Below are 24,280 nucleotides of genomic sequence, written 5' to 3' on the forward strand. Positions count from 1 at the left end.
CTCTTGTTCTCAAGGAGAATCCCGCGAAAGGGTTTTTCCTCCCGAGTATTCCGGTGGTTTTACAAACATAAGTGCTGGTTGGACAAAAACGAATGCCTATCCTTGTATTAGATATATATTCAGATTTTGAAGTGCATTTAATTGTTTTTCAATATTCTCTCTGAGCTCAGTGTAAGAGTTCAATATTTAGACCTTTTTGCGTATGACTGGAAGTTGCGTGTTCACACGCCTCAACAATCTGGAAAATTTGGAAGTGTCACGGATTTCGGAAACGTCTAGAAATGTTGGAAGTTTCCAGGAAACGAACGAATAAGGTATTGGATATTTTTACTATTTTAAATATAATTTTTAATTACCTCGATGATTTTCGTTTTGATTTTTACTATTTCGGCAACAAGGTGTCAACGTCATTCACTAGTAGCGAAATTGGGGCCATCTTGGATTTTCGATCTATCGCCGTTATTGATCGATTCACCTAAATGTTATGAGGGATGGTCGGCGAACGAATTTTTCATGACCTCCCTCTACATAATTTGAGGAAAAGGCCAGTGGTTTATGCCCTAATGTAGATAACATCTACATCTACATAATACCCCGCAAGCCGCCGCAAGGGCGTGTGGCGGGGTGTTAGGTCACCAACCGGTCCTTAATATGTCAGTCTTCAAAATATGTTTGATTTCCACTTTCGTTCATATTTTTTTTCATGATGTTGATTTGGTATCAGGCTTGTCTTCAGTCGGAAGTTATCAATTATTGCGAAAGGCATACCTTCGTTCCTTTTTCTCTTTCATTCTCTTCTTGTTTCTTCCGACAGCTCCTTCGGAATCGTGAGTGTTATCCGCGATTTCAGAATGGATGTCAATGGAATCAAATACACTGTAGGTATCAGGCTGTACTATGTGTCTTTCCTATGCTATGATCCATTTTGTGCGTTTAAATAACCTGCCTGCAATTTTAAAGGTCTCTAAACTTGCCTAAATATAAAATTAATACTATTGAATGGAATAAATATCAGGCTTCTTCTTAAAAAAAATTGTTTTCCTTAAGATTATGCTGTATTTTTATAAAAGAAACATCTATTTTGTGGTATCATGAGCTTATCTATCTTATAAATTTCAGGCAAAAATCAGTGTGGAAATGTCCTGGAATGTTTCCCGAAAATGTTTGTGAACGCTGACCTTGGCGAGATAATCCACGACGGGAGTCGGATAATCCATAGCACCTGGAACAGAAGACAGCGACAAACACATCAGTTTAATCCAACTTTTGGGTAAGTTACCATTCTACATCCGGAGTAGTGTTAATAGTGTATTTAAGGATCGGGTTGCATGGTGGCTAATGAGCTGGCTTCCCATCCCGAGGGTCCGGGTTCGAATCTCGGCGGTGGTAGAATTTTTCAGCGGTGCTCCAATTTGCCGTTCATCCTCTTTCCTGAATATGTCGCTATTCTAAGTCACTGAGCTCCATATAAGATTCTGAATTTCGAGACCCTGCCATTATTTCCCTCCTATTCTTAAAATGCTTCTTTTGCTAACATAATTCTTCTGCTAATTCCCTAATATCTTCATTCATCTTTCCCCCTGATTCCTCCCTCCTTTTCAATGATATTTTGAATTAAACATATATTTAAAAAAATAATGTGTTGTAATAGTACTTTTTAAAAGTAGAAACGATTGACAGCTATGGTCACTTGCGCCGTTGCGAACCGGTTGGCTACTTTAGAAGAGGCAGGATTTTCAGAGAATGGGGGAAGGTGATTGAACGGAGAAACCCAGCGACGGTATCAATCTTTCCTACTGACGAAAGGCACCCAGGGGTCAAATGCAATTTAACGTCCCATCCGACGGGCGCTGTACTCTCCTTTAAGGTGATCTCCATATTTAAACCCAAGTACGGTTCCGGATGTCTCTGCAAAATACTGCCGAAACTGGGATCTGAACCCTATCCCCAGATCTTCCTTTCCATGCTTAAACACATCCTCACTCTTTCCAGAGACTGTTAATAATCGATAAATCTTATTCCTATATGTTTTGATTGTTTTGCATAGAAGTGCTATGGTATTGTTTTCCCTGGTCACCAATGTAGAGAAACTCCGTGGAATGTGTGGTTCAACGTCAAAATCAGCTATAAATACAGCGTAGGTGATTTTGAATGATCACTAAGCGTTAATCCAAAAAAAACGAAGGCCATGATATTCACAAGACCGCACACAAAAACACCGAACATCAAGTGCGTACGAATTCTAGAACAGGCAATATAATGGAGCACCGAAGCCACGTATCTCGGAGTCACAATCGACAATAGATTGAACTTCAAGAAACACATTAGAACAATAAATGGCAAGGCTTACGCGAGCTTGACAGGACTAGCCCGTATCCTAAAAAATAATGCGACACCTCCGGAAATTAAAAACTACATTTATAATACAGTAATTCGTCCAGTGCTGACCTATGCAGCCCCAGCCTGGATAGGACTGATATGTAAGGGTAGGTTTAAAAAACTAGAAATAACTGAAAGAAACATACTTAGGGCAATGCATCGCATCAAACCAAGGGTGAAAAATAAGGATATATATGAACAAATTGGACCAGAGGATGACCTAAAGGAAACCATCAAAAAATATGCCACAAATATTATGAGGACCTAAAGGAAACGAAAGTACGGCATTGGCCTACACCAAAATTGATAAGGGTACTGAATTTGACAAATACAAAAGACCGCATGATATTTTAAAATGACAAATACCAAAACTCTGTTAAGATTGCAAAATCAAGTAGTACAACTGAAATTATATATAAGAAACTGGCATTAAAAAAAAAGACAGAGCAAAAGCCAACTAAAGGCATACTCTGAAATAAAGCTGCAATAGCGGCAAGTCACACGGTCGAATGATCATTAAAAAAATGGCCTACTTAATGTCTTTCAAATGCCGGAGAATAAGGCGGAACATTTGCATTACATCCGTTGGGAACTGCTTGGATTGGGACCATCTAAATTTGTAGAGTGAGGAAAGATACGAGTAGGCAAAATTAGCTACGAGAAGAGAGTAGGCGTGACGGGTAATAAAATAGGAATTGAGTTGGGGGCCTCTTATTCTCGAAGAGAGGGGGCGAAACTTAGGACCTTTAGAAATGTAAGGGACATCTGAGTGTTCTTTGCGACACCAAGGAAATTTTTACGGTACTCAATTATTTTTTATAATCGAGTAAAACACACCAATTATTGTATTATTTATGTGGGCATGTATGAGGATGAATTTTTTAGCATATTAGGTAATGTATATTCGAATACATGTTCGTATGAAGCATAACATCATTTACAAGGAAAGTTGGAGAATTGGAAAAGCGAAGAATAGAAACCTTTGAAACACGGTACTGAAGATTAAATGGACAGGCAAAGTAAGGTACAAGAAATTACATGAAGAGGAGGTGAGGATCGAATGAATAACTCAATACCAAAGGGGAATTAGATGGATTAGACACACGTGGAAAATGAATGATTTAAAAACATTGTAGAAGGGAAAATTGGAAGGAAGATTACATGGAGATAACCAAGAGACAAGTACAAATATATAGGACAAATTAAGAGGGACGCCGAACAGAAAAGCTATGAATGGATAAGGGAATAAACACTGAATATACGAAGGTGGAAGGCTGCAGTAACCCAACCGTAGGATTAAACTACTGATTATGATGTATTCAAATACACGCAAAATTGATATTTGCATATGTATGGGTGGATGTCATCCTAACTCCTCTCGGCATCTACATATACATAATACAAGCCACCGCAAGGGCGTGTGGCGGGGGGTGTTAGGTCAGCACCCTTAAAAAGGAACAATGCCACATGCAAAGACAACGACATGAAAAACTACACCCACAGCAGCGCACACACTCATGCAAAACTCCCTTCATCCAACACTCGTGCAAACACATATACTTTAAACCAACAAACAACTGCACCACAGGATGCAGCACTAAAGCCATCCAACAACACGCAAGCCAGGACACAACAAGCAAGAATGCGAAACTCCACCACCACATGAACATGCAACACAAAACACTCTACACCCCGAGGAGACAGTGAAAGGCAGGGAATGCGACCCAGTGTTACAGGGCAGATCCCCCCGCGGAGAGGGACGAGGGATTGAAGGGAGGACTTAAAAACAGATGAACGGAACACTAATGAGGTCATTCGGAAAGAATGGGTTATGATAACAAAACACACGAGGTTAGTGAAATATCATGCAATTGAGGAGAACTAATTATTCCCAAGACGCTGAGGGTGGCAAGTGGAATTTTTAATATATAGTATACGTCATACGTCAATGTAGCGGCCTGCGTGGTATTGTGTAGATGCTTAAAAAAATATGATCATTCTTTATTGAACAACCCTGGTCAATTAACCTGAAGCATGGGCTGTAGGCGTCGCACTGTTACGTTACGACTCTCTGTCACGCATCGCTTCGAAAATTTTTAAATTTTTTGTCACGGATTTAACCTTTCGTCTTACGCAATCCCGGAATAGCCAGCATTTGCGATAAGCTACGTTGCTAAGTGAAGTGGGTGAAAATTTCTCCGTGTTTACGAGTCTGTCGAGTAATTTTGGTCTTCTTTCCTCCTTAGGAGTGTGGAGTTCCTGAGTGGTTTAGTTCGTTAGGGTTGGTGCGGGGAAAGTCTCTGGAAACGTCAGCTAAATTGATAGGGATGGTGAGGCTCTTTGGAGAGTTACAAATGGCTTTCTCCCCGGGCCATGTGTGCGGTTTTGTGCATGTAGAGTATCCGCCAAAGCCTACTGTGTAAAGACAACTCCTTGCCTCTGCGCAGAGCCTCACCCGTCTTCCCATTGTCGAGAGGAACGCCGTCTTATTATCCCACATATTTCTATTCCCAGTCATTTTTGCTGGCTTTGCGCTCCTCATCGTACGAATTTGCAAAGAGCTAATTCGCTCCACTCGGAAATTACCAAGTTGTTTTACGAATCCCAGAGGAAGATCTCCACCCGCCGTAATACGAGGGTAATCTGAAAAGTTCTCGGAATGGAATACAATCTTAGTAGCCTACTAATTCCTTTTGTTCAGTTAGGCGCGTATTTGGGTGGAATTAACGAGAATACAGCTCGCACAATTTATGAAGTATCGGGGTATTACGAAAGTAATACCCATGCATATATATATATATATATAATATATATATATATATATATATATTATATATCCTGAGAAAATATGGCATTATTAGCAAAAGTTACCTTTTGTTGATTTCATGTGCCCAATAGCCCACATTACATGTGATACGTACAATACGATTTATTTTATTTTATTTAGGAGGCTACCGTTTAAGCTAGGTTTTTTCATGGTCGCAGATTAAGCATCGCTATTTTTCTTTGCTTCTCTTCCTCCCCTATTATCCCTCCCTTTTACTTCTTTGCCTGATTTCCTTATCGGCCACTTCATCTTTTTCACCCCTCTTCACATCCACATTTGAAAAATCTCCAATCTATGCCTATCATCTTGCATCAATGGCCATGTTTCAGCACTGTACAAAACCACGCTCCATATTCAAGTACAATGAGTCTTTTTAATCATCCTTACTTCAATCCATATAATCAATTCCCTTAACATCCTTACCCAACGAAAGGTAGAGGCAAGCGTGATGCCACCGCAGTAGTGAGATCATCAGTAAGAAGGAACATGGAATACAATTAAGATGCATTTGTTTCTTTCTTACGTTTCGAGAAGGCATTTGATTGAGTGAATTGGGTTATATTAATGAATTTATTGCAGAAAATAGGAATAGGATGGTGGCATAGTAGATTTATCCGTAACCTAAACATGTCACAGACTGCTCAGGTGCGAGTGTCGGATGGAGAATCGGAATGGGCAGTTTTAGGAAGAGGGGTAAGATAAGGATGTATGTTATTACCTCTTCTATTCAATGTATGCGTGGAGAAAGTGTTCAAAGAGACCCGGGAAGGACTGCGGATATGAATGAAAGTCGGTGGGAACATTCATAAAATAAGCCATAGTTGATGATGATCAAGGTAACGATTCCAGTCAGTCGGCCAAGGGGTTGTAAACTGATGGGTGTGTTGAAATGTCAGTGAAAATAGACACGGGATGAGAATAAATTGAACAAAACCAAAGATATTGGGTTTTCGAAAAAGAGGAAAGCGACGTCAAATATTAAAAATAGTAATTTATAAACGAAAACAAGTGGAACAGTTTATCCGATGTGTTTTTGACTAAAATGGTTGAAGTAGTAAGGATATAAGATAACGAAGAATTGCTGATATTACATAATGACGGGGACGTTGAGTAAAGATGTTAAGAAAATGCTCGTTAAAACTTTGATATGGGGCGTAGTTATGTACGGCGCGGAATCACGGTCACTGAAGCAGGATGATAGACGTAGATTGGTGGTTTTTGTAATGAAGGATTTGAGAAGGTTAGAGAGGATGAAGTGGATTTAAAGGAACACACCTGAGGAAGTGCTAGGTATGGTGGGCGAGGAGAGGGGATCGTTGGGAGAAATCATAAGGAGGCAGGAAAAATGGATGAAAAGCGTATTGATCGGCAGTGGGATGTTGAAGACTATTGGAAATGAGAAAATAGTAACTTTGTGATTTCACAGAAAATTTATCACTATACAAACCGGGTTCCGATGTTCAACGTCATCTTCGGGTAACAAGTGTGTACTACTCTCAAGTAGGGGTGGTGAGGTTAGAAGGTCGGAGGGTGGGTGGGGGAGGGAATTGAGCAATGATTGTTGGAAGGATGGGTAGAAAGCAGGATGAGCACCCCACCTGATGGCGGAGGAAAGTGGGTGGGTTTTAAGCTGTTCATAGGCATGAATACAAAGCCCTTTGCATATCTCTGAGGTCAAGGGAGAGTGTGGGGGAATTAGAGGCTTTTTTCCCCTTATTAGCACAGGTCACGAGTAGTGGTAGATTTAGGAGGGGGGAGTGGGAGGTGCATACAATGTCATTAACAATATTCTCTTCGGAGCGTACACTTTTTTAAGTGTCTAGTGTCTAGTTTAAGTCCCTTCTTTATCAAATTAAAATTTCAAAGTCACTACTGCGGTTATTTTCCAATGATTGTTTTGCAAAATGTGACTTGAATTTTTGTTATTCAAGCCTCGGGCTTAGTGCTCTTTTACCCGCTCTTGAGATTTTCGTTTGGTTTGTCCAACATACGTACACTGCGTCAGACTAATGTCTTAACTTATACACTCCACTTTTTTGAATATTGTCTTTTATGTGAGAAAGTAGGTTCCTAAGGTTCGATTAATTATCATAGGTTATTTTAAACTTATCTTTCGGTAGTTTTTTTTTTACAAATTTTCATACTAATGCCATCCAGGTATAGGATTCTACGCCAATTGGCAGTAGAGTCTTGTCGCGGTTGGGATGTAAAAATGTCTCTGACCTGATTTAGTTTTTTTAGATAAAATTTATTAATGAGCTACCTATTGTATCCATTGTTTCTTGCTATTGTTTCCATTGTAGTTAATTTTTTTTACGAAATTGGTTTGTGACATGGGAATTTTCACTAACCTGTGAATCATGGAGTGAAAAGCGGATAACTTATGTGAAAAACAATGCCTTGAGTTAAAGCGATAAGCAAAGGCAATACGGTCGGCTGGAAAGGTGATGGCTTGAGTTTCTAATATACACGAAAAAAGGCTGGTTTTGGCAATAAAGATCAATACAACACACGCCCACAACAAAGTGTCTTTGCCATGGCAAAAGACCATGTAATACGGTACGAATAGCTGCCACACCCGTCTTATTCGCCTAATTTGGCTCCATCAGATTTTAATCTCTCTCCCAAGCTCAAACTTTTCCCCGATGGACGGAGTTTATCTTCAAACAAACATCTAATAGCTGAAGTAGACGGGTATTTTGTAGGCCTGAAGTAATCTAATTTTGAAGATGGGGTTTAGACCTTTCAATATCGCTGGACTAAGATCATTTGTATACAGGGAGACTACATTGAAAAATATAAAGAAAAGTTTCACAAAGGTAAATCCTTCACCATATTTCTATTCCAATACGATAACTTTTCACATTACTTACGTATATGGCGTAGGGATTGGGCCAACTGTTATATTACCGACCTATCGACAGTTAAAAATATATATTAAAATCTCCTTTTTATTTTAAATTAATTAACAGTTAAATTAAACGATAGTTTTTGATGCATTTAATGCCTTTCACAGAGCAAATTCTATAATTTTAATTTTTGCAATCTCGAATGATTTCGTCCGTATTTACGTTGCTATGCCCGAAAATGTGTAAACAACGGTTTCCAGTGACGATTTTAGTCACTGATGGAATCGCTTTTTTGTTTTCGGAAACAAGATTTTATTATTGTGTGCACTGGATGAAATATGTGTGTTTTCCAGATTAATGATCGGGTTCTTTATAAGAAAAAAAATTAATTGATATTTCCTATTCATGGAACAAATAAAATTATTTGTTTACATTTGAATATTGTAATCGGAATTGGGGGCATAATAGATCGATTGATGCTGAACCGACGCAGATAAGATGGGGATTTGTTTGGTGTTGCCGATAATATACCAGCAGCAAATTTTCGTGCCAATACATTTTTAAGATTCGAGCGACAAAGGTCATGAACTCTCTTTGTTGAATTCTAAAAATCTGGCATGTTTTGAATGTAACGCGCGGTCGCTATTGAAGTATTTAATTTTCATGCTAATATCATTGGAATACTTAAAAATATCTCATTCAGTCAAACGTGTTTCGCTCGCTCCCTGAATGAAACGGTGTAATATTAATACTAAGAATGGCGTCCCTTTGAGTAGTATAGGAAGCGTCAAAACTAGTTTATAAATTACAAGAAACCACGGAAGATGCGGCGACGGTAACTTTTAACGTAGTTATCCGCTAAACGAGCAGTACAATACTACAATTTCAGAGTGTAAAAATCGGAAAAAATTCCGGTCAAGGCGAATGATTTTTACACTGAAATTTTGTCACTAATTTATAAGTTGAATTGGAGTACGAATTATAACCACCCACCCAACTTTGGTCCATATATAAGTAATGACTCAATGATATGTGCCATTTAAAGTATTGTCAAACAAACTTTTGTAATTTTTAGGTGCGCATTTTATTTTGTATATTTTACTGTTTATGAGAAGAAATTATATTTTTTTCTCGCTAAAACGAACGCAAATCTTATGTACCAATGCGCCGATGGTAGAGCCACCCAGCGGGGAGCAGGTGAAGTATTCTCTTTCAAGAGAAGACTTCACTTTACTTTGAAGAAAATATATCGAAAAATAACAAGTGTTGAAAAAATAATAATATACAGCTATAACGCCGTATATTATTTGCAGGAAAGTACTGCGGATTTGTCTTTTTAAAACGTCATCTTTTCACCCTTGCGTTTTTAATCTCATCGAAGAAAAATATATCATTCTTATTTTAAAGAATTTTTTCCTCATTCTAATTTCAGGATAAAAATATCAAAAAACGCGATTGATATCAAATATGCGTGCTTAATATCATTTTAGTCTAGACGTCCGCTTATTCATGTTCATCCCAAAGGTTTGGAGGAGACTTTTACGAAACCACGAGGGAAGATGAAACAAACGCCGGTCAACCAGCGAACGGATTATCGGGGGTTTTCTTGTGGGCATTGATGAGGAGCATACATAGCATTTACCCTTGGGTCCCGCCCTTTTGTTTTGCGCGTCCACTGGGTCCAGCCTTTCTCAGTGACCTAATTTGGCAGGGTTACAAGTTGATTAGCCTAGGGGGCACGGTCGGTCCACCCATGCCTATCCCGCTTTGCATATCCAGTCCATTCCCTTTGGACCGATGCCTTTTAATGGCATAACCCTTTACCTTTATCTACAGCTTGCTCGGCGTACCTCACGGGAAGAGTGCACATATACGGTGGAGTAGTGGAGAGGTAGTGATTTATGGAAAAATTTTTGCGATCTTCAATTTGTTTTCATCTACATCTACGTCTACATAATACCCCGCAAGCCGCCGCAAGGGCGTGTGGCGGGAGGTGTTAGGTCACCAACTGTAAAAAGGAACAATACCATATGCAAAACAACAACGTGGAAAATTACACCCACAGCAGCGCACACACTCATGCAAAAATCCCTTCATCCAACACTCATGCAAACACATATACAGCAAACCAACAAAAAACTGCATCCAAGGATGCAGCACGAAAGCCATCCAACAACACGCAAGCCAGGACACAACAAGCAAGAATATGAAACATCACTACCACATGAGCATGCACCACAAAACACTCAACCCCCCGAAGAGACAGTGAAAGGCAGGGAATAGTTGCAGGTAGCAGGAATTTCTCCCGCGGAAAGGGACGAGGGATTGAAAGGGAGAATCACAAACAGATGAAGAGACACTAATGAGGTCACTCGGAAAGAATGGGTTATGATAACAAAACACACACACTTGATTTGTCTCCCTCTACATCCCTATGTGCAATCAAACAAATATGCCAGACAAATATGTCTGCCAATAAGATGAATGAATTTTCTTTCATTCAATCTCCCTTCCGGCATGAGTTAATTTCCCATTATCTCTAAACTTCAGTTCGGTTCTCAGTAAGCGGTGCGTCCAAGGGCTGTAAGATCTAGAGAATCCACTCGCCAATCAATATCATTTGTTCAGTCTTCTTCGAATTTCTCCCACCAACCATCTATCCCTCTTCCACTTCAATACCTAGAACTACCATTATTTGTTTTCATTTCCGTCGATTTTATTTTCTTCATTCTTCTCCGCACACAGATTGCACAGGTAACCACGCCTACGGTTATTATCCTGCCTCAAACGATTCATTCGATGTTTCCGAGCCATATTTAAAAAAAACCACGACTCACATTGACATTTTTACGTCTTATCTTACTGTCTATACTTAATTATCTCGTCGTCGATTGCCTCGTCCGCATGTGATGCAAACAGCGGAAAAGGAATATTTGTTTGTACTATTTGTAATGAGTAATAGTTAAGATTAATTGGATATTCTGACGAGGATTCTTTTCAAAACATTTAGATAAATAGTAATTCAATTTATTAACTACGGTATGTAGGTGCCATCGTTATCAAAACTTCTAATTTCCTTTTATTCGTGTCCTTAACCTTGATTGGATTAGAGCTGTTCATCCTAAATTAAAACTTTGCCAATTTCGTTTTCAGTTTCCCCCAGTTGAATCCATGAAAATAATTGCAAATTTAACAGCATGGCGTGTTTTAGGCTCCGTATTTTCTATCCACTGTTCTCAAGTTCATTCCTATTTTTAAAAAAATACATTAAACTTCCATTTTATCCTAATTTTTTAACCAAATTCCTTAGATCAACGGTATCCTCGATATCCTCAAACATAAAACAGATTCACGTTTTTGTCCGGTTAGTTTTAATTAAAAAAAACATATCCCATGTACAATAGGTTATCTCAGAACTTCAGAAATGCCATAAATTTCAGATTTAAACACGATCTGACACCGAATTTGCTTACAAATAAATAATATTAAAATGGAAAGAAAAATAGAACAGTATAAATTCCGTATTTTTAGTAATTATTTCATGATTTATTTGGGGAACGCCCTTTCCTTTCTCCAGGTAACCTTGTAGCGTTACTAAATTACATGCAGGAAAATGGAAAGGTTTCCCAAAGAGGCTTTAAAGTTGATTGGTGTACCTAAAAGTCCGAAAGGAGCAATAAAAATACGTAATTGTTCCATATCCCTGAATGTAATAATGTCGTAGCATTTCCCAACGCTCATTTATAATCTATTTTGATATAATTATTCCCGACAGTTTACCTTCGAGAATTAAACAAACTAAGGACGTCCTCGTGGTAACGCTTTGGGGATAACATCACAGTTTACTTTGAAGAATTTCAGGGTAACTAGTGACGCCACGAGAGACTCGTCGAGAATAAACAGCAATACGCAATAATACATCGCGTAACGAAAACAAGGCAGCCCACGCTTTGTTGCGGTGAATGGTAACGTGACGTATTGCCACTTCGCAAGAAACAAATGAACAATGTTTTAATCGAGGCGTGAACGCCATTTTAATTAGTTTACTCTTTGAATATTCTAAATTTAACATATGATATGCACGAATTTTTCCATTCAATAAAATAAACTGGTTGGCGACAGGGAGGCTGAGCTGGTGAAAGACATAACGTATCTTTGCAGTGTTTTGGATCAAGATGACCACAGCAGTCGGGACGTAAGAAGAAGAATTGAGTTATGCATAAAACTATCATGAATAGAAGAGAATTTGTGATATCGAAATTGAGTAAGAATGTTAATACTGGCGCGTCAAAACGTTAATTTGGAATGTAGTTTTTTACGGCGCGGAAAAATGGCCATGGAAGCAGGTTGATAGGCATACAATTGGAAGCTATTTAAATTTTGGTGCGAAGAAAGATGGGGAAGGTGAAATGGACAAAAAATATAATAAAAATCTGATAAGGAGAATGAACCTAGTAAAAAGTGCTAGGCAAAGGAGGAAAGAGGAATGTTTTGAGAAATCCAAAGTTGGCAGGAAAGTTGAATTTAGAGAGTTTTGATTGGGAATGGGATGTGGAATATTGCGAAAGAGGAGAGAAATTTAGGCAAACGAGGAAGGGGTAGAAATAGGATAGGGATGTTGGATGGAATGAAGGGAGGAAGGAAGTATACGGAGATGAAGAGGGACTTTGTTGTAGATTAGGATTTTGGGTTGTGTCCTCTTAGAAGAGGCTAATAAATGTAGCGATGTTCAATCTGTCTCCACCCAAAACCTCTCGTAAACGGTAGAATAACAATTAATGGTAACCGATCTACTTACGGAGCTTTGATGAAAATGACCTTTGATGTTATTAAGCTATATTGCCCACCTTTTATCTTGCGGGAATGTATAATGCCCTGATAAATCTTTAAAAGATAATGGCTCATTAGACACGTCATACGCTTCAATTTAACTTTAAATAGCGATGCCTCGCCCAACGATTTGATTAAAGCAAACATTACACCAATTGCTCTAACACCTATCGCCAATAGAATGGTGTGAGGCGTCACTTTGTGGAAGCGACTCATATCGGAAAAGAAAATACTTTTTTCTTCCACACATATTTTGTTAAACCCGACCTAGTTTTCGGCTTAGAAAGTCATCATCAGGTAAATTACCGAGGACACACAGCTTTATATAGTAGACAGAGAAGAGGATGGGGGGAGGTACTGGTAAAATGGGAGGAGGGGACAGAGAAAGGAAACTGGTGTGTGTGTATTAGGGGAGGGGGAGAAGTCGGTTGGGAACGACCGCCACATACCCTTGCAGCGTCCGGCTAGAGGGGTGTGGTGTACCTGTAGATGTAATGATGCCTTATTTTATGAAGCTGTCATCCTCTCTCGCACCTTCCCTTTCTTGATCCACCCACAGGGAATGGGGTTCTTTGGCGAGGGTTAAAGGAGTGGATATGTGCGGAGGGTGATGCTTGTGGTAGAGGGAGGGAGTGTTTGTCTCACCCACCCCGGAGTATGCGAAGGGGGTCACTGACCCCTCCTTCTCCATCCCCTCTCAAGGATTACACCAATTGAGGACCGTGAATTCGTGTGTTGCTTTCTTATTGGGGGAACCACCTGGGTTGACCCCTTGTGCCGACCTCCCTCGTCAGCAGTGAAATGAAATTAAATCGAACTGGTCACTTTGACCAGGCCCTCAACTCTTACTTTTTCCTTTGAAAGAACCCTGTTGACGACGCAACTCTGAGTAAATATTGACGGCAATGGGTGCTTAGTTACGACAGGCGGGCTTGTTGCCCTAGTAAAATCGATGCGCTTGCTTGAGTGTCGTAATGTCCCCAAAGGGGTGAATTGGTCGCGGGAAAAGAATACGAGATTTGTGTGTTGTAGAATATCGAATATGCTATGCATAAAACTATTTCGGTTAATTAAAGCTAGGGTGTTATTATTTATGTATACTTTCGGGAAGGTATCCTTGAAGGTAAATCTTGGAGCCTTTAACCAAATATACGATAATTTATGCGGTATTTTGAATAATTTTAGGGAAAATTTTTGATAGTACACGTATTACATGTCCATTAAAGATTGCATTTTCCCTCCAATCACCGCGTTGTTAGCCAACTTAAAACAACAACAACTCAGTAAGGACATACTTCATACAGACCGCCTGGTGTAGACTACGAATTGTTTGATTCTAAAATTTAATTTTTAGATTGCTAAGTTACGCTTCTTTATTACCTCGATATGGTGTTATGAGACCTTATGTATCCTGTAAAAACCGGTAATGCTAACTCAAATGTAAGAAATTGCAATATCACGAGTTTAAGCCATCATATTTAATTCACGGAGGGGGCTAAAACGCGGAAAAAAATTACCAGCGCATGATTGAACTTGTAATTTCATAGAATATAAAAATATTTTACCGTTTTAAAGATCGCTTTATCGAATGTTGCAAAAGCGTTATAATCTTCAAGAATTAAAAAAATCAAAAGAATTATTATTATAGGATTAATTAAAAAGTTTTCACCGTAAACAAGAACTACTCGTAATGGAACCTTATGTATCTCCCTTTTGGCTACTAAAATGTACTTATCCCAGACGGATAAACACGCTCAGATCGACGAGCCAACTATTAAGAATATTAAAATATAACATAGAAACCCAATAAATATATGCTAGCTCAATTAAGCTACTATTTATTTTCAGGAAAAATACTTTTTCTCTGTTCAAAAAAATAGCTTAATGTCTTTGGGGTATTCTATATATTTTACTATGCTATCTTATTTTTCAAGGGCCATAACCGTGCCACTTTATTTTTGAATTAAAACAATACGGTAATTTGCTTCTTTTTCGTTATCTATTGATTTCTCTCGCATTAAATTCTTATAATTTTAGTTTATAAGTCTAGGCTAAAAATGAGGGAAGACTAACTCCTAATATCCACTAGAGTTTTCATATTTATCACGTGGAAAAATAGAAACTATTGTAATCTGCCAAGTTAGTCAACCCTCATTTGCGTCTAGCATGAAAGACTCCCACCAAGTGAGGACTGATACGGTATAAACATCGTTGTTAGGGAATATGTCGATATTTTATAAGTACATATATATACATATATATGTATGTATAAATATATGTATATATATATGTATATATATATTTGTATATATATATATTTCAATATATATATTATATATATATATTTTATATATATATACATATACATATATATACATATATATATCTTTAATAAATATATATTTATATGAATATATATTAAAAATATATTAAAAAACGAGGGTGGTCTGAAAAATTTGGTCCGACCTCAAAAAATATCAAAAGTTTCAGAAAAAATGTCCTGTATCTTTGTTGGGTCGGAAACTTTTCAGACCACCCTTGTGTGTGTGTGTGTATATATATGTATATATATATATATATATATATATGTTTATGTATTTGCATATGTGTGTGTGTATATATATATATGTATATGTATATATGTTTATCTATATGCATATGTGTGTGTATATATATATATATATATATATATATATATATATATATATATATATATATATATATATATATATATACATATATAAGGAGGGAAATTAATGAGATCATGGGAAACGAGAGAAGGTGTACTAATTAAAGGAGGAAGCTAATGTATGCTGCGGTTAAGGCTATACATGCAGAGAAGATAGAAGGTAGCTAGTACTAAGAAAAACCCTTTCTTAATTTGAAAAGTGCCTCAAGACAAAATTAAAATTAAGGTACTCGTAATTGTCCGAGCCATTTGTCCGTAGCCATTTTTTTGTGAAACCATGAAGCGGAAGGCCTTCATCTTTCAGAACCGATGAAAATGTCGACAGAATCCGGGATCTTGTGCGTTCAGGTCGTTGGTTGACAGTCAGAATGATCGGGGAAGAGTGGAATCTGACTCACTCCACCATTCATCAGATTTTGACCGATGAATTGGGTATGGGAAAAATCTGCGCAAAACTGGTTCCAAAAACCCTTTCGCAAGACCAAAAGGACCAGTAGTTTTTGGCCAGTAAAAACATTCCTGTGGCTCCTCTGCCTCCTTCTTCGCCTGGCTTGAGTCCTTGTGCCTTTCTTCTCTTCCCGAAACTGAAAAATCACCCCAAGGGAACTCATTTTGGGACAGTCAAAAACATTCAAACTGCTGTAACCGACCAGCTGAAGGCTATTCCAGTATCGGAGTTCCCGCACTGCTATGAGGAGTGGAAGAACCGTCTCCAGCGCTGTGTGGCTTCAGAAGAAAGTTATTTTGAGGGTGAATATATAAAATTGTTATTGTACTTGAATGAAAATATTTAAAAAAATCAGTCTCATTACTTAATTAACAGACCTCACATGTCTTGCCATTGGTTCAACATCGGTTTTCTAATACCACGACACGACATCAGTGCTATGTTGACTTTTACTCGATAAGTTGTTGTCGACGATATTATTGACAATAAGGTTGCAAATGCCATCATTGTCGCGGTCGATATCCATATCACGTCGACGTCCACAGCCGAGTTCACATTGTTATAACTTTCTGTATGTCGGCTCTTATGTTAAATGAGAATATCGACGGCAATATCGGTACAAAATTAATATCGACGTCGAAATTAATACGATCTCGACATTAATTTAGGCAATAAAATCGTCTATGATGGCAACCACACCATAATTTGGTGTCAGTACGTCGACATCAAAGTAAATGTCGACACCCACTCGACATGTCGAAGTGTCGCACAGACGTACTTCCGATCTATGAGGGGCAGCCAATTAAAAACCGAACACCCGCAACAACGTGACCTTGGAATGGTTTTATTCTAAAGTAATGACCAAAAGCTATGATACATTTATTCCACTGCGAGACGAGACGATCAATTCCAGTTTGGTAGAAAGAGGTAGGTCGCTGACGGATGCACAACCGCACCCACTCGCATGAACTTCCTCATCCGGATGAAACCGGCGTCTATCTTTAGGTCGGTGAAAATCACAAAGGTAAAGGCCCGGTCTGTACCGAGGATGTTGAAGTGTTTCCCAAATCGCTGTAGCGTAACCTTAGTCAAACTGGCACCATCGGAGCGAGTGTTATCATGCAAGAGGACGATTTCGTCCGACAGCATTTCGGGGCGTTTTGACTTTATGCCGCGCCGCAATTTCCGCGATGTGTCTTCATAGCGCTGCGCATTGATTGTGGTTCCACGCTCGAGGAAGTCGACAAGCAGAGAGCCCTTGCAGTCAAAGAAGAAGGTCATCATGGCTGTACTGGAACTTGTGTGAACAGCTTTGGCTTCCTTTGGCGGGGGAGAATTGGGATGTTTCCATTGTTTGGCTTTGCCTATTGCTTTCGTGCTCGAAATGGTGGCGCCACGTTCCGTCCCCTATGACGATACGGGACAGAAACGCATACTCTTCCTCGTGGCACAGCTGCGGATGACTCATACATGACGCTATTCTACCTGTCTTTTGTCCCTCCGTCAGTTGATGCGGAACCTACTACGCGCAAGCTTTGCCGAAATGCCAGTGATCTTTGATAATCGCATGCGCGGAGCCATGTTTAATGCCGACTTGAACCCGTATTTCTTCCTCCGTGATTTGTCGGTTTTCCCGGATAAGACTATCAAATCCGGCATATCACGTCAGAGGTAATGGCTCAATGGGCCTGTCCTGGACGAGCATCGTCTTGCAGTTCAATTGTGCATGATCTGTCTTGCTATAGTGGAGCTCCGTCGTATAAATGGTTTCGGTTAATTCGTATTCCTTTTTTCGCATAACAAATGACAGATTTATTAGGTGAGTTAACCCTCGTTTTGAATTAAGCCATCCTTTAGAATGTATGTAATTTGCAAATTATTTGATAGATTTTCGAAGTATTTTTTCCTTTTCCCTTCCTCTACATATCCTCCCTTATCACTTACCCTTCCCACCTGATGCCTGTACCCCCTGCCATACAATCTTTTGGTTGGTATTCATGTCTATGTGCGCCCTTCTCCGAAACTCCTTTGCTACTGGTGCACACTCGTCAGGGACATATTCACTATAAGGCAGGCATGCGACGATGAATTCCGCGTAATCCAGCACCCTCAACCACCAGAAAACCAACCATACCTCTCTGCTCTTCTTTGTATACCTCCATTTCTACCGCTGGACGAACACTCAAGTCCAGACCAGTCCGGGCACCAACAACGACACAGTAACCCAGCAGCTGCGTGCACTTGTGAGTTGTCATTATTCAGTTCTTCTACCACAGCGATGGCAACATTGATACGTAACAACATTTTCATATGATGGCCCTTAGAATACAGGTATCTGTATCTTCGAATTAATGAACGGCATACTTCTGGTGATAGGTTGTTATAAGTTGTGCACTAGCTTTGACTTCCCAGTGCCCTTCTACAAATGCACATTAATAGGTAAATCAGAGAGAATATCGTTTTTTCTTTACCGGGTGAGACAGAGCGTCTTATGTTAAGGAGTGGTTACTACCGAGCGAAGGTCTTATTGATTATTATTATTAGATAAACTACTGGTTAAGGTAGGTTTTGGATGGACACAACTACCAAATAAATTTTTGTGACTACTCCAAATTCAAAAATCCAGCAACCTAGTCTATATCAGGTCCCTCTTCATCTCTGAGTACTTTCTTCCTCCTTTCATCCCGTCCAACATCCCTATCCTGTTCCTGCCCTTTCCTAGTTTGCCTAACATTATCCTCTCTATTACAGTTTTCAGCATCCCATTGCCGATCAATATGCCTTTCATTCATTTTTCCTGCCACATTGAGATTTCTCCCAACAAACCCCTCTCCTCGCCCACCATACTTCGTACTTCCTAATTTGTTTTCCTTTTTGCCCATTTCACCTTCTCCATTCTTCTCCACACCCACATTTCAAAAGTCTCCAATCTAAGTCCAGCCTCCTGCTGCAGTGAGGATAGACGTAGATTGGAGGTTTTTGGAATGTGGGTGTGGAGAAGAATGGAGAAGGTGAAATGGGCAAAAAGGAAAACAAATTAGGAAGTACTAAATGTTGATTAAATGGGAAGAAAAACTTAAACGCGTACGATGTGCTAGGAATCATTCGGTAATAAAACAGGAACAACAGCGTAACATACTTGTGAGGAAATATACCAGCAGAACACACTGTGTTGAAGAGGAAGAAGAAAGGATATTTCTTGTTCATTACGAGGAATTTTCTAAAAATAAGGCCGTTTTCCTATGTACAACTATTTTTGGTTCAGAACGAAGCATGCAACACCATCTATTGATTCCTTTGGAAGCACTTAAAGTTATTTTTTTGATTCATTTGATTCATTGCCTCTTACTGATTACAGGTAAAAATGTCCGTTAAAATAATCCCTCCCGCCAGTTGCGAAGTGCATGACGTGATTCTATTGAGGGTGCAAAAAGATCATTAGCTGCTCGAATTCATCGGGTGTTGTGCATAGTTAGTAATAGATAGAGTAATCAGTAATGAGTGAAGGATAGGTTAGACAGTGGTATCGTGATGCCGTAGAGGCAATGAAACATCCACACATATACTGGAAGTTCATGTTGTAAGGACATTTGGAAGTTCCACTTTTCAGTATTAAGTATGTAGTTCGCCAGAAAAAATGAAACTTTTTCTACTCACCTCATTTTCAATGAATATGTTTCTATTTCCTGTTTTCTTCCATTTTTCTTTGAAAAAACTATTTGATGTCTTTTGTGAATCTACTTACCTTGTAGCTAAACTGTACACATTATATCTGAGAAAGTAATTTCGCGAATTACTGCAAAATTTCGCCAATAAAAAACAGCTGATATATTGTTTTCCTCCACAACAATCGATTGGGCAAGTGGCCCATTAGCTCAGTTGGTTAGAGCGTCGTGCTAATAACGCGAAGGTCGTGGGTTCGATCCCCCCATGGGCCAAATTTTTTGTCCTTCGGTATTGCAGAATTTGTGGGAAATTCTTAAGTTGAAATATTTTTTCGATCATCGAAAATTTGTGAATATGTAGCAGATGTGTCCAACACTTTTAAACACCCTGAGAGGTCTGTTTCCTTCCCTCAGGTACGAGATGAAATGTTTAGTAATATAAGGTCTACATTTCCCCGCGTCTTTCGCATCAATCGATATCAAAGTTGACTTCAATATCGCCGTTGACATCAATATCCCTCTCGACAGCAGTGCCCACGTTAGCATACATATGTCAACAACAAGCGGGATGTATCGACTACACCTTATGTCAGTGTCGACCAGTCGAAATCATAGCTAATATCGATACGCACCGGAAATATCGTAACGTTGCATGGATTCACTTGTCTTGATAATCTCTATCTTTTGAAACTTAGCACCATATTACATCGAGGGCATCAGTATGGAAATTAATATTAACTAATTAATTAAATAGCTATTTTGAATTTTTTTTCTCTTTCCACCATGTGTTAGTAATTTAATCCTTCTCTCGGTTAAAGAGACAGCATTAATTAAATACATAAATCAACCATTTTTATATATTACAATTTATTGATTATTTGGAGTTTTGTACTTAGCATTTTTATAATAATGTTGCTATTGTCAATTTTTTCCGCGTTTTTTTGGAACGATTTATTATCGATTAACGATTTATTTATTATTATTTATTTACCAAAATAATGTTTGTTCAATTAATGGCGCGGGGAAAGGAACTGTCTCCCCTTCCCTATTGTGTGAATTTTGTATAGGTGTTAGTATTCGGTGAGCTATACCCTCATACTAGTATACTAAATCAACCATTGCGTTGAATTTTCATTTGCTTGTCTGCAGTTTTAGGGTAGGTTTTTGGATTGACACATTGTATTTTCCTAAATTCCCTTGCCTCTCCTTAAAAAAGCCCAACTTTCTCCCCTCAATTACAGTCTTCAACATCCCACTGCCGGTCAATACTCCCTTCGTCCACTTTTCCTGCCTCCATAGGATTTCTCCCAACAAACCCATCTCTTCGCCCACCATACCAAGGTCTTCCTCATTCGTTTTCTTCTCTGTCCATTTCACCTTCTCCATTCTTCTCCACACCCACATTTCAAAAGCCTCCAATCTACGTCTATCCTCCTGCTTCAATGACCACGTTTCCGCACCGTACATAGCTACGCTCCATATCAAAGTTTTTACGAGTCTTTTCTTAACATCCTTACTCAAAGTCCCTGTCATCAACTCCCTCCTCCTTGTGAAAGCCTCTTTGCCTAGCGCAATTCTTCTCCTTACGTCCCTACCACTTTAACCGTGTTGGTACGAAACACTTCCAGGATGCGTAAACTGTTCTACCTGCTCTAGTTTTTGCCCTCCTATTTTAATGTTTAGCTTTGCCTTTTTCTTTCTAGAAAGTCGCATAACCTTTGTTTTATTTTATATATATGTGTGTGTGTGTATAATTTTTTCACATCCCTCCAGCAGATGTAAAAGGTTAGGCATCGTATTCAGCTAGGTTATTTCTATTGTGGCACGCTGTGATTTGAAACTGCTTCCATTTACTCTCTATTCCTTCCTCCTTTTAGTGGCCACTCAGTTAAGGAATGTGGGTCGTCTCTAATTTGGTAGGGGTTCATTAAATTCCCTTCCAAAATTTGGGGAAAATGGGGGAAAGTGCGATTTTTTTAAGTAAAAATTTTGTAATGGGAATCGGGAATATGATATAAGAATCGAGAATTCCGGTGAAGACCGTTTTCCTTTTACAATGCATGAATTTCAAAGTGTAAAAATCATTCGCCTTGCCCGGGATACGAACCCAGATCCTGGCCTAGGTGAACGATATTTACTCGCTGAAATTGTGGCTTTGTAATGCGCATTAGCTGATTACTCCGTTAAAATCTATTGTCGCGGTATGTCCCGAGTCACATCGAACATGTCCGTTTAAGTTGTGAAATCAGTTTTTGTCTGCATTAAATCCTAGAAGGGAACGCCCTAGCAAAGATCAAAATGACAATTAGACTTTGAGGGATAATCCAAAAAAAATAGATAGTCAGAATTCTCATCCTACATAGTACCCCGAAAGTTATCGCTGGGGTGTGAGGGGCGAAGGGCGATTCAAAATCAAAAATCAAGTATTTATTAATTTTTATTTACAAATATAATACATATATAACATTGCAAATAAGGCAGAATATGTTTAATTACAGGTATATGCACTCTATATATGAAGGTAATTTAGATGATTAGACTAAATGAACGTGGCTAGAAGTTACGAGAAAATGAACAAGGAAATAATGTAGGAGAAACAAAAGGAAGTTCTCATGATACATGGATGATGATAGTCGTAAATGTTTCACCAAACACCTATCTTTATATGGGTAGAATACCTTGAACGAACTGCGGTTTATTTAATTTCAGATCCAAATATTTTTGCTAAAGTTGAAGCTTAGGTCATATCGGGATTTTTTTGAAAGCGGTTTTCTAACTATTGGCTATCCTTGAGCCTCGATTGCATTAAAGTTATTGATGATATTTGTGGAACATTTTCAATAAAAAATGAAAAAATTACCTTCTTCATATATATTCTTAGCACTTGTCCTATTTACTTCAGATACTTGAGATTCCTTCGTATTCTTTTGATGGATAAATTCTAATATTCAGGTGAATTTGAAGACAGCTTTAAGTAACGAAAACAATACGTCGGAATTGAGTTATTTAGGCGACATCCAAGAAAGAGCTACTTAATATTGGCTCTCATCATGAAATGTCCTCCAAGTATCAATGAAGTTTAGGAAAGATGGTAATGAAATTAAGTGTTAAATTTTATCTAAAGTATCCTACGTTGATATCAGCCGAATAAATGGTAGTCTAAAACGGTCTTATGAGTCCCCGAGGACAGGCCTTCCCGTACGCATCCGTTTGAAGATTTCCTGAAATTAAGTTTATCGAGATAATGGATTGAAAATGGGCGTTCCATTTTGCTTCAAATAAAAGCGTTTATATCCCAGAGAATAATGGTGTTTACGTCCTCTTCCGACTTTTTCCACGATCTAATCTCTCTCTTCACGTTTCCCTTCGTCCCCATTCGTATTTACGTCCGTCTCTCCTTCTCCGAATCCCTCCTAGCTTCTGACTTATAAAAAAATGCGTGACTTGCCTACAAAAAATGGAGGTTTATTGTCTGTAAACAGATTTCGGGTCTAATGACTTCCAAAATTAAAAAAAATTGGGATATTGAAAATTTTGGTGCAAATTTTATAAATGTATTTCGGTAATTTTAACACAAACTTGAGCTCGCCTCTATGTAATTAAGTCACTGGAAAGAATATTATTGCTATCATCTGGCACATGAATCAATTTTTATCGCGGGTGAAAATGAAACATTGGTTTAAATCAAGACAGGAGTTTATATAATCAGATGATCAAGCTTTATTTAGGCAGTCTTTCAAGGGTTAACAAGTATTTCTAAGTGCCATAGAATCCCATAGAATATCATGGTGATAGGTAGAGGATGGAATTAAATTTAAGCAAAACATAGGTTCTGCCGTTTTCCAGGAAGAAGAAGACCAAATTATGCATCAATATTGGAGGAAAAAAACGAGAGTAGGTGAGGGTTTATCTATTTCGGAAATGTTTTGGACGAAAATAGTCAAAGTAAAGTAAAAGCAAGTAAAGGGGCGTAAGTAGGAGGATTGCGTTTGGCAAAATAAATTTCACAAGGATGAAGGAAATTATGGCCGGGACGTTGAGTAAGGATGTTTGAGAAGAGATTCTTAAAAATGTTAATATTAAGGGTGGTTTTGTACAGCTTGGAAGACGCCAGGTGTAGATTTTAGGCCTTTAAGATGTGGGTCAGGAGGAGGATGAAAAACATTAAATGGACCCAAAGGAAAACAAACTAACAGGTACAAGGCATGGTGGGAGAGGAGAGTGGCTTGGCGGGAAAAATTCAAAGGAGGCAGTAAAAGTGAGTGCAGTGTATTTGAATAGGCGGTTCAATATTGAAGGCCGAGATACTAAGGAAAAAGTAGGAAAGCGAAGAAGAGAGGCAGGAGAATCGGTATGTTGGAACGGAATGATTTTAGATGGAAATTATTGGGAATCGAAAGACGGTTTAATATAGCGTGGGATGTCAGGTTGTGTCTAATTAGACGGAGGAATGAAATGTATTGATGGCTTTTAAACGCTGGGTAACAGTAAAATTAATAGGAGAAGTAAACGTACATATAGTTTCAACCATCGAAGTAGAAATAATAAATTATTTTAAATAAATCTCTATCTCAAAATAAAAATGTCAGTTTT

General features: G+C 38.6%; 1 non-coding gene across 1 annotated transcript; it reads left to right on the plus strand.

The window, feature by feature from the left end:
• The first annotated feature begins 19,886 nt into the window (after positions 1–19,886).
• On the plus strand, positions 19,887–19,960 carry TRNAI-AAU (transfer RNA isoleucine (anticodon AAU)). Its single transcript has one exon. It is a non-coding gene; the product is annotated as a tRNA-Ile (tRNA).
• The last annotated feature ends 4,320 nt before the right edge of the window (positions 19,961–24,280 follow it).

This window comes from Hetaerina americana, unplaced genomic scaffold (genome assembly GCF_022747635.1).
Source record: "Hetaerina americana unplaced genomic scaffold, ioHetAmer1.1.p SCAF_11, whole genome shotgun sequence".
NCBI classification, from domain to species: Eukaryota; Metazoa; Arthropoda; class Insecta; order Odonata; family Calopterygidae; genus Hetaerina; species Hetaerina americana.